Raw genomic sequence first — 12,469 nt, forward strand, 5'->3', positions numbered from 1 at the left:
AATAAAATATAAATAACATAAAATTTACCATTTTAACCATTTAAACTGTACAGTTCTATGGCATTATGTACATTCCCAGTGTGCTTGCCATGCCCTCCATCCACCTCCAGAACTTCTTCATCTCCTCTAACTCTGTCCTGCTTAAACACTAACTCTCCATTTCCCCTCCCTTTTGCCCCTGGCAACTACCATTCTACTTTCTGCCTCTGTGAATGTGATGCCTCCAGGTACCTCATCTAAATGGACGCATACAGTCAACTTATTTCACTTAAACTAACTTCCTCAAGGTATATGCATGTTGTAGCACATGTGAGAATTACCTTCCTTTTCAAGCCTGAATAATATTCCATTATACGTGCATATCACATTTACGTATCCATTCATCCATCAGTGGATACCTGAGTTGCTTCCATCTTTTGGCTTTTGTGAATAATGATGTTATGAACATGGGTGGACAAATATCTGTTTGAGTGCCTGCTTTCATGTTTTCTTTGAGTATACATCCAGAAGTGGAATTGCTGGATCATATGGTAATTCAATTTTTAATTTTTTGAGGAATCACCATACTGTTTTCCACAGGGGCTGCACCATTTTACATTCCCACCAGCAATGGCAATGCACAAACTTTCCAATTTCTCTATATCCTTATCAGTGTTATTTTCTGGCTTTTTGTTTTAAATAATAGCCATCCTAATGAGTGTGAGGTAGTATCTCATTGTGGTTTTGATATGTACTTCCCTAATGGCTAGTGCTGTTGAGCATCTTTTCATGTGCTTTTTGGCCATTTATGTATTTTCTCTGGAGAAATGTCTATTCAAGTTCTTTGCCTATCTTTAAATGGGTTATATGTTTTCTGTTAAGTTGTAGGAGTTCTTTATATGTTATGGATATCAACCCCTTAGAGTTTTAGTCTTACAGGTAGGTATTTGATCCATTTTGAGTTAATTTTTGTATATGCTGTAAAGTAAGAGTGCAATTTTTTTTTTTTTTTGCTTGTGGATTTCCTGGTTTTAATTACTTCTCCCCAATCCCCCTCAGTCTGGGCATCAAACTCAGACACAGTCTTTATTCTCTCCCCTCCCACACTGATTCTCTACCTCCTTGACCTGTGCATAGTATTTCCATTTTGGTTTTCATCCTAGATAAATCTGCATATACCTGTTCTTTGTCTTAGTGTATGAGCTGCTTAAACGAAGAAAGAGTTCACAAAACTGGAAACTTTCTTTATAAACGCTTTTGATCATGGCCACTATCTCAACTGAGGTTCCATAACAAAAAACAGCAACAACTCCAGCTATCTTCAGTAGAAATAGATTTAATAAAGGGCCATAGGTGTTTGCAAATTCACGAGGAAGGCTCAAATAGTAGGGTATGCTGGGTTTTCACCTTGCAGACCCAGCCATCTAGGGAGTTGCTACTTCAGTCTCAGCAAGAAGGGAGAAACACAGGAGGCTCCTACTGGCTGACTTCCCAAACAGCACCCTCGCTATGGTCCAGGAATCAGGAAGTCATCGCTGCTGCACTGGAAGCTCCAAGATTACCCCCAGGCTAGATCCAAACTGGCCACAAGTGGGTGCTCCACATGTCACCTCTCCAAACTCATGAAGCCAGTGACTGGGCACTGGAATCTTGCTGCAGAGAAACCCAGCACCTTCACAAGTATGCTCACTAGCCGGACTGCAGACACAGCATAAAGACATCCAATACCTGCTTTCTGCCTTTCCAAACCCATCTGGGTGCATCTAAAGAAACAAATCTCTTCCAGAAACTTAGCTGCAAGGGAGTTTGGCAAATGCCACGTTTAGCTTTTCAGCCTCTGTAGACTAGGAAGGCGTACCAGAGGGAAAGTGAGAAGTTAAGTGCCAATCCCCCTACTCCCATTATTTGCCACCACAATAAAGATGATGATGACGAGGTTAAATATGTATAAGGTAGCAGCTCTCACCACCATACAAAAGATCTGGCAGCATTTGAAGCCATATGACATGGCTTCATGATATTATGTTATTGTTATTGGGCAATACATTTTTCCTGTTACATGAAACAGACCCAAATCCCTAGCAAAATCTTAAGATCAGAGAAGTAACTTTCTTGGTTGCCCTCAAATCATATCCCAGAGATGACCACCTGCCACTGACTCTTCAGATTTTTCTCAGCAACCAAGGCCTATGCTCTTCTGCTTCAAGTTGTATTTCACAGAATTCTTGCTCTTTTTGCTTGTGGAACAAGGAAGCATTTGGAGGAAATAGAGGGTTCCATATTGTATTTTGTTCTATAGATTCACGTAAGGATCCTTCAGGGTTACTGGCCACCTTCTGTGTAGTCTGCCTTCTTAAGGCTTATCTTAGGGCTATTTCTACTTGATTTGGCCAGGCCACTCACACAGCAAATCAACTCACTGGAAAAAGAGAAATTGCATTGGTTCCTGGGGTCATGCAATTGGTAATCTTGACTGTTTCTGTTTTCTTTGCTTTTCATCTATTTGGCTCAGTATCATCCTGAAGACGGAGAGCACGCATGGAAAAGAATCCAACCACTCCTTTCCCCGTAAGTATTGATTTCTATTGCTCTCTTTTTACCAGCCTCAATTTTCTTAATCCCGAGCTGATTTGGATTGAAGACAGACTGAGCTCAGGATTTTTTCCAGTATAGTTCCACTGGGCATATTTCATCCTGATCTGTTATACCAAAAAAGTTGGTTATGGGGCTACAAGGGAGGGTTACAGGGCCAGATTCAGGTACAGTTAGATTCAGGGATCAGGTAATTCATCGTAACAGTTTTTTTGCCATCCCTTGGCTAAGCCTCCTGCCTACATTGGCTTACTGCTCAAACTCCATGATAAACCCCTGACAACTTGTGCTCTCTCTGTGGTGGTCAATGCATGTAACAGCTAAAACCTCTCAGGTGGGCAAAAGGGCAAGAGTTGTTGGCAAGCTCTCTTAAAAGTCTGAGGTTCACTCTGATTGGCCTAGGTTAAGTCACGTGCATCTCTTGAATCAGTCTTTGTGGCCACAGGAATATGATACAGTAATTAGGTAAAATCATGATCATAATTTGACCCTTAATCTTCGAGTGAAAGCCCCTCAGACTACATAGCTCCAGCACAGAGGGTGGATTCCTCACCCCCAAAGCCAGAGACCATAACCAGAAAAAGAAGTGAGTTGGGGAGGTAAATGACTAGTATGTCTTTCCACCTAGGCTCTTAAGTCTGAGCAGCTGGCCCAGTGCCTGGCATAGTGTAGACTGTTCACTGAAACAATAAATATTTGGTACACATGTGTTATCATACCCTCCGTGTTTTCTTCCCTTGCTTCACACCAACAACTTTTCCAATGCAGAAAGGCATCTGGTGGATTTTTAGCTGACATCCACTGAGTATTCCTTTAACCACATGTCTTTCTTTTTTTTTTTTTTTCTACAACTGAACTCTGCCCAAGAAGGTTAGAGTCATTTGAGATACTCAGGAACAATCCAATTGTTCCTAAAGAAATCGGATGCAATTCAGTCACTTCTAGGTATGTTCAGGGGCAAACTGAATAGTGTCTGATACAGCTGGGAGCAAATCAGTTGCATTTGAAAACTTATTCTCACTATTCAGTTGGGTTGAAAAACTATTCTGCCCTAACTCTAACTGCATAACACGTAACAACTGTAACAGTTGTTCTCTGTGGGAAAGCCAGTCTTCTAGGGGGAGGAGCACTTTTAAACAAACACCAGTAATATTAATCTACTTTTTAGTCATCAAAAATAAATCTGAGTGTTCTTCTACTGGCTAAAAAGAAAGCTAAGAGAGAATTTTTCTCAAGAAGTAGCTATTTAAATAGGTGGAACTGTAGCAGTAGTGGCCAAAAGCATAAATCCAGCAAAAGGTACAAGATGCAGTCCTAAAGCGAGAGGAAGAGGCATTCCAGGAGAGAAACAGGGCCCTTGAGGAAGGCTTGCTCCAAGAGGACCTGATCAGGGATAAGGAATGTGCTGCTCAAGATCTCTCCTCAAACTGAGTTCGATTCAAAGAATTTTACTTTGATTTGTTATGACACTGAGAATGAATTTGATATAACGCCTTAAGTACATTCACGTAAGTGGATTTTCAGTCATCTGGGCTCACCTACCCTAATTCTGAAGGCCTCCTGATTCTCAACCTGACTTTTGTTCTCATTATTATTCGCAACAAATAACTAACTATATGGAATAGAACACTGAGGGCAAGCGGGTCTTAGTACCCTACTTAGTTACCGCAGCAACTGTGTAACTGTCCAGCAGGCGGTTTGCCTTTGGCAGTCAAGGTCGGTCTCCCCAGCCCCATCTCTCAGAACCCTCCATCCCTTGGTGGAGGTTAGTTTCATCTCTCAGCTGCCCAGTGGCTCATGCCCTTCCTTCCCACATTTACCAAACTGTGTTCTTGAATTGTTCACACACACTGAGTGATACATGACAATGATTTAAGATGCTACACCACTGTGGGTATTTGAGTTTTGATTGATCAGAACCTTAAAGTCATTGCATATCAGCAGTGGAATTTCAGACTCTGTCATGGAGAAGACAAGACTCCAGGTAATACTGTGCTTCTTGACCTGGGTCCCATGTGTGTGGTCAGTTGTACACTCATGATGTATGTATTTTCTGTGTGCATATTATACTTCAACTCAACATTAAAAAAAAATATCCAGGAGAGAAATAAGGAAGTCCGCATTAAAGTCAGACTGGAGAGAAGTAGTCAAATGTGAGAGATGTCAGCAGTAAAATCAATAGTGCTTAATAATTAATAGAATGTGAATAAAGGAGCCCAGGGTCATGGAGTTTGGGATGCCAAGTTGCTAAAGTTGGCATTAACCCAGATGGGGTTTATGGAGGAAGAATACTGGAGAAGAAGAGATTGTAGGAGAAGATAATGGGTTTTTTGTTGGGTTTTTTTTTTTTTTTTGGATATGTTGAGCTTGAGCCATTGAGGCAAGAGACAGCTTTGAAATAAAGGTCAGTATCTTGGGAGAGAAGAAAAGCCCAGAAATAGATACAGATCATTGATGTTTCAGTGGTAAGTGAAGCAACTGTCAGTTGAAAGTTAGGCAGGAGAATGTATTTGAATGTGTTCTTTGAGAAGAGAAGTAGATTGATTTTGGACCTCTGGGGAGCATCAATATATTATATATTCTCTCTCTTAATAGATTGATAGGTAGATAGAAATATAGATGTATATGTATCATGTATATGTATGTCTTTCTAGAGAGAGGGGAAATGACGCCACACGGAAGGCCAGAGAGGGGTGATCAGCAGGACCAGGCAGAACAGTTTCATGGAAATCAACCATTTTGGCACTATCTCAAGATGCTTTGATGGGATATCATGTAGTAAAAAATTTCTCTCCTCCTCTACTTGGAGAATGAAGGGAAAGGATTAAAGCCATCACAGAATCAAAATTTTTAGCAATCAATATGGCATGGGCACCCGCCAATCAGAATGGGCCTTCAACCAAGCCAGAGGGACCCTGGCATGTAAACGAACCTGCGAGGCCACGCCTGTGCATACTGGATGAGTGTGCACCTTCCGAGACCCTCGCGGATTGCTGCTGAGGCCCAGTACAAGGTAGAGTTTAAGAGGGTCAGCTTCAGATCCAGTCTGTTTGGGTTTTATTCTTGGTTTAGTCACATTCTAGCTGCATGCTGTACTAAACATCTCTGTGTCTGTTCCCTTATCTGCGGAATGAGGATAATCACATTTTCATTGTGAAAAATGAGTTAAAAAGTTTTTAGAACAATGCCTGGCATGTGGAGAGCACTAAAATTGTTAGTTGTTACTATTATATCTTCAGAATGACTGAGGCCTTGGGAAAATCTGCCTCCGTAAACTCACAGAACTGAGACTTGCTCTTTCAGCTGTGCTGAATCCAAATGGGCAGGCAATGATGCATTCAGGCAGCCATGATCCCCTCTTGGAAAAACTCCTAAGTTCAATTAGCATCTTCAGTTCAGCTAAACAAAATGTGGGGGGAAAAATCCCAACTGCTTCAGATACTTTACTTAGATGAAATCAGAAAGGGAGAAAGAAACCTTTGAAATGAAACCAAAAATACAAACACATTTCACGGTTGGAACTACAAGAATTTCAAAGGCATTTGCTTTTTTGGAGCAAGGTTTGGGGATTTTGACTAAAATGCTCTTTGAGAAGTGAAGTTTGGAAGGAAGAGACACTTTATTTGTGGTACAACTGTTTCATCTCTATCCTGAAATGGACTTTTGCCAGAGGATTTGCTTAAGTTCTGTTTATAGTGGCCATTATTTTGTGGGAAAAGAAAAAGAGACTGTAATCACAAACAAAAGAAAAAAATTGGAGAAGATAGGTTTGAATGAACAAGGAAGATATGATAAAATATTTTCTGTGGCTTTCAGAAAAATCTGCTCGTCTACACCATCTTCTACACCATTTGTAAAAACCTGCAAAAATGAAAGCTCTGAGAAACTGCAGTGGTGGGCCAGCTTAGGAGCAGTTTCTTGTGGATGGCAAGGAAACTGATTAAAAACAAATTCCCAAGCTTCCTCCCAGAAGAGGGTGGACAGCATGGTGGGTTCACCGTAGTTCAAGGTGGTGGCTCAGATGCCACCTGTACAGGCTGTATTGAAATCACTCAATATTAAATGATCCCTTGTATTTTTCTCCAGTCTCTTGCTTTTTCTGTAGCACACTTCAGTTATAACCACTAAGTGGATTGCTTGCTTTCTCGCTCATTGTCTATTTCTCCACTAGACTATAACTCCACCAGGGCATTTTTCCTCATTGTATCCCCAGTTCCTTCCAGAGCACTGAGAACACAGAAGGAGGCTCAGGATGTGTGTTGAATAAATGAGTAAATGAATGAATGAAGGCAGTTGTCATAGTGACCGTTTTGCATAAGATGTTGCATAAATTCAGTGCCACATATATTCATTATCAAATTGGCCACTGATCAATTTGATAGGCATTTTGACCAAATTAAATAGTCAAATCAATCAAAAAGTGACAAACCCAGAAATTTCATTCGGAGCATTAGTTTAGACCTGTTCTAGCTGTAACTTTAATTTTGACAGAGGTTTTTAAGTCTCTTCCTTGTACACCTCTTCTATAATTTTCTTTTCTACTTGGTTGCTTCCACAATCATAACTAATAATAGAAAATAAGCAATATATTAAATCGTAGAACAATTAGGTTGCTGACACAGAATGGTTGATCTAGGTAAGTCAAATCAAATCAGGGGCTTAGTGATTACGGAGCAATTGACCTGCATGTGGTCATTATATTGACCACTGAATCACCAAATTTAGAGCTCGGACAGAACTCTTAACACTAGACAACACTCTTTGCATCCCTATTTTAAATAACTAAGCACAACTTTCTAGAGTTTAATAGGTGAAGAATCTTACTGTGTATTTGAAAAGCATATAGGTATCGTTCATTCGTTTTGGAAAAGGTCGTAGGAAAAAACACGTAAAAAGCAGGACAGGAGGGAGGGAGGGAGGCTGGCAGGCAGTAAAACCACATGCACACACACACACATGCACATGCACACACACACCTAAAACAAACTGAAACGAAACTCAATTCCCTAAAATCCAGAGCACTTAAGATGGAAATGAAGCGGTGCCTCTCAAGCATATTACCAGAAGGAACGTATAAATGAGGGACCAGCATAGAGTCCTGGATGTTTTTATTAGGAAGAAATATAAACTATTGAGCAGCTGGCTCCACTGTTGGAAAAGTTTTCTCAAAAGTATGTTTTACCAAATGCACTGAATTGGATGTGAAGAAAATGTGAACTATTTTGTTTGCCTGATGTCCACTCTTGGTGGTTTTAAGTGTGAAAATACAGCATCCTAAAGCCACAGTGACAAAGCCCTCTCCAAAAGCCATGAAAGGAGCTTTTGTCTTTATCATGACAATGATGATGATTATGCTTCTTCACTGACAGAAAAAAATTCTTTTGAGGAAAAAGAGGTATTTTCTTCTAGAGATTAAGTTGTATAGAGTTAAAATCATCTCTGTCCAGGTTGCTGGGCCCCATCAGTATTCAGGGCCAAAAACAAAGGCTGAGGAAGGGACAATCGATTTGAGAATTGAGTGGGCTTAAATAGTTCAGTATAAATGATGGAGGACTTGGAGCGGGGTGGAGGGTGGGCAAAGGTACTTTCACGTCATAAATGGAGCTCTTTTCAGTGCTTTGCAGGTATGGGATAATTCAAGGAATGACTTATTTTCATAATGTATGCCAGGCTCCATATTTCACATAAATTATTTTGTTTTAGCCTCACAACCATCCCATGTGGTGCATATTATCATTTGTGCTTTAAGATGGGGATTTAGAGCTCAAGGTCAAACAGTCATTGAGAAGTAGAACCGGCTGGCAATGAAACCCATGCTCCCATAGGGCAGCCAGCAGCTTGCAAGGACTTCACCAAGAGCGTCTGATTCTGGCCTGCCATCAAGAATGGGCTATCCTGGAGGAGGGGATAGCTCAGTGGTAGAGTGCATGCTTAGCATGCACAAGGTCCTGGGTTCAGTCCCCAGTACCTCCATTTTAAAAATTAAAAAAATAAATAAACCTAATTACCGCACCCTCCCCACTAAACAAAAGTTAAAAAAAAAAAAAAAGAATGGGCTTTCCTGAACTTTGGGATAAATCTATTGCCCCTGAAACCTTAACTGTCTCATCCCTAAAGAGGACAAGGAGGAACCCAGGTAGAAGACAGCCCCGGTCAAGTAGGCAGAACCAGAACACAACCCAAGTACAGATGGTAGCTGTGCACCACGTGAGGGGGTGTGTTTTGTTTCCATGGCATCTGTAGGCAGGTTTTCACATTTAAGAGACTAGGATGGATTCAAACCTACCAAGAAAGGTAACAGTCGATTCTGATATTTAAAGATTGAATTGGAAACTACAGAGGAGAGGGCAACTGAGATGGTCATACTGGGATTACAGAGTGGATTATGAATATTTACTTGGTGAGATTTATTGGAGGAAAACAATTTGGAAACCAGAGTCGGAGGCAAGAAAAATGGGAGGCTGTCCCATTTACAGAGTAAGGACTTGGAGGAAGAAAAAAAGAGGCAAGTGGGAAAAGGGGGAAGCCGAGGGGACCCAGAGGAGGGGCGTAACTCAAACTGCCAACGAGAGAAGTAAACCACAGCTACCAGCCTCAGAAGACGGTCTGCGTGAGGGGCGAGGGATTCGACTGAGGGCATCTGGAGAACTGTGGACTCCATTCTCCACTTCATCTCTTTCCATGAGAATGAAAGATAATTCCTTTGACAGGAAATAAACAAAAACAAACCCTCTGGGTCTCTGAGTGCATTTGGATTTGTGCAGCCCTGCCCCAGCTGCTTACAAATGATCTCTGAGTCCTCAGCCTTGTCACCAGCAATGCGAACCCCTAACATCGTAATGCATGCAGCGGGAGAACAAATGAAAATCAAATGGGAAAAGGCAGGAGAACTCCATGCTGCTTGTCAAGAGACAAGGGAAGCAAAAACATAATCTTGTAATGAAGTGATTGAAAGATTGTTAAGACATCCCACGTACAAGATACACCATCATCTCAGCGATGTGATTGCCTGATTCCCTGGCAGACAATACACAGGTGAACATCTCCCTTTCCGAATAAAGCAATCTTGCCCTAAGACAAGGACAATTTCCCTGCATATTGCAGAGGAAGTGAGAAGTGGCACTTTGGATAAAGGATTGAAAGTGCCTGGCAGATGCACTCTTGGAGGCTGCCATCCCTCCCGGGTTCTGGACACCCGCTGAGAGAATTCTCTCTTGCTGTTCCAACTAATCCAGCCCCCCAAACTGGCGACAGGAATATGAACCTGCCTGGAACTCACCAATGGACGTGGCTGTTCTTAAGGAAACAAAGAAACTGGGTTGCATTGTAGCCCATTGTAACCCAACGGCATGTCTGCATGGAGTGTGTCCAGTGCAGCTGTCTCATTTTTGACTGTTTCCCATACAGGAGCCCAGACACACACCACTCCAGCCTGGGTCGGGGAAGTGGAATTCACTCTCTAGAAATGCAGTGTCTTGGTACTTAAGTGGGATTTGACTGATGGTGAAACTGAATGTGTATTTCAAGCAGGCCATTTCCTTTGACTACTTCAGGGAAATCTTGTCACAAAGAGAGGTTTTTAAAACCAAAGAAGAGAGGTGGTCATTAAACCCAATGAGTAGCTGAATGCCAAAGAAGGCATTCACAGACTTTGACCATAATTATATTATTATTTATACATTTCCATAATAAGAACTTATTTCCAAGGCAGTTCAAATTGTTTTATCAATGCAAATTTCCTAAACTTTGGAGTACCCCTCAACTGCAGATTGGGAACTAGTTTTATTAGCTCCATTTAGAGATACAGAAAAAAGAAGGCTTAGAAAGGTTAAGTTTCTAATTTCCGGTCACTGAGCAAATGAAGATTTAAGTTGTGGTTGGAACTAACACACCTGCCTTCCAATCCGGGGCTGTTTTCCATTCCACTAACACAAATGAGAGATGCACAAAAAGGCCTTCTCAGGGCAATAGGAGAGGGTTCGAATGTAAGAATGGAGCCGAGGGTGGCGGGTGGCGTGGAGGGTGTGAAGCCGCAGCTCTAATCAGCACACCTGCCCCTGGGGCCATGAAGGCAGGAAGGAGGAGGGTGCACCGATCAGCATGCAAAGGCCTTCTCTGCAGCCTGGGAATGAGTGTCATGGAGGAAGTTGTGGAAATCCCTTCCCTTGTCCCCTTCCTGGGTTGACAGGGAGAGAAGGCTGGCTAGGGCAGGTGGTGCCATGTGAAACCTGCAGCCCACAGATGGGAGAACAGTCCCAGGGCTCTTAGGCAAATCATTTGTCTCCTGCCTGGTGGCGGCCACAAGCCTGAAACAGCCCACCAGCACCTGCAGCGCCTGGGAGCCTCTTAGAAATCCAGACACCCAGGCCTCACCTCAGACCAATGGAGTCTGTTTCTGCGCTTCCCAAGATCTCTAGGCGGTTTCCATGCATGTGAAAGTCTGAGACTCACTCTTACAGTAGTTAGGTGTAGAGGCTGGATTTACAGCATCTGAGTTAGCATCCCCGATTCTCCACTTAAACCATCAGTGTGACCCCAAGCATTTTCCTTAACCTACATTCATTCATCTGTGAAATTGCGGACAATAAGACTGTCTACATCAGAGGTTATTACGAGGATTAAATGAGAGAATCCATTGTATTAAGGACTCTAAGAGACAATTCACACCATATATTGTGTACAGTTCCCCCCACATAGCAATTGCTCCATGTATGTTTTTTTCTAATTCATTCTAATGTGACTTTACATGGTAAAATATTTGGATATCATGCATTAATTTTCTCTGGGGCCCCCATTTTTTTTAGGAATGCTGTTTTATAAGCCATAGGCTGTGTCACATCTTTCCTCCAACCAACTCCCTGCCAACCTCCCCACTCCCCAGATTTTGTTTGGGAGGGGTCAGTTTCCATGTCAGGGCTGCCTGTAGGGGCACAAGACTCTCCAGGAGCTGGAGTCAGTCCCTGCCCCATGATTTAGCAACAGTCTCACCCACCCCAGCTCCCACCAGGATCTTGAATGCTGTTCAGGAGAATGACGGTCAATAGAACAGTGGGACAGCCCTGCCACCCAGAGCTCTGGGGCAGAGCCACCCTCAAAGTCTGGTATTGTCAGGAACGTTCGGGGGCTGAACTGGTTTGGGACGAGACAAGGACATAATGGGATGAAACAGGCTGCCTACTGTTCCCTTGACCTTTATTTAGCACACAGAGGTTTTGTATAAAAACACACACGCTACCAGAATGAATTCTGCCAACCAGGTAAAGGCCAACCCAGGTTAGTCTATTCACAAAAGACTGCCCTTTCTTTAACTACTAAAGAGAGGTCTACAGGAAGGGGCCCACATTCATCCATAAACCCAGAATTTCTTTCTACAGGAATTAATTAAGAAGCAGAACCAGGGCCAGTTCCTCCTTGGCCCCCAACACCCACAGTCAGGAGAAAAAGGAGGGAGCACACAGGGGAGCCTCCCTGACCCCTTCCCAGCCAGCGGGAAACACAGCTCACATTTCTAAAGTGAATTTTCCAATGAGAACCTGTATTCAGATCCCCGTGATCAGCATTTCTGAACATAGTATCTAAATTTTTCCCCCTTCCTTTCCTCTCCTTCTTTCAGACCAGAAGAGAAAAAGCAGAGCTCTCAGGGCTAAGGTCTGAAATCAGCTGTCATCAATGAAAAAGACGAACAGACTTCATTAAGCAGTTAACCGTCTGCTAACCAGAGCACCACCTGGAAAGAGCAGACTTCAGGGCTGACAGATACTACACGTTTTTTCAAACAGGTAAGATCCAGAAGTGTTAGTGACATCTCCCCCAAATCACAAGCCACTCAACTAAGGGGTGCTGATGTGAATTCAGGTCCTTCTCTTCTCCCACACCTCCCTCAGCATCCCCTCCCCTC

The sequence above is a fragment of the Vicugna pacos genome, chromosome 3 (genome assembly GCF_048564905.1).
Source record: "Vicugna pacos chromosome 3, VicPac4, whole genome shotgun sequence".
Taxonomy (NCBI): Eukaryota; Metazoa; Chordata; class Mammalia; order Artiodactyla; family Camelidae; genus Vicugna; species Vicugna pacos.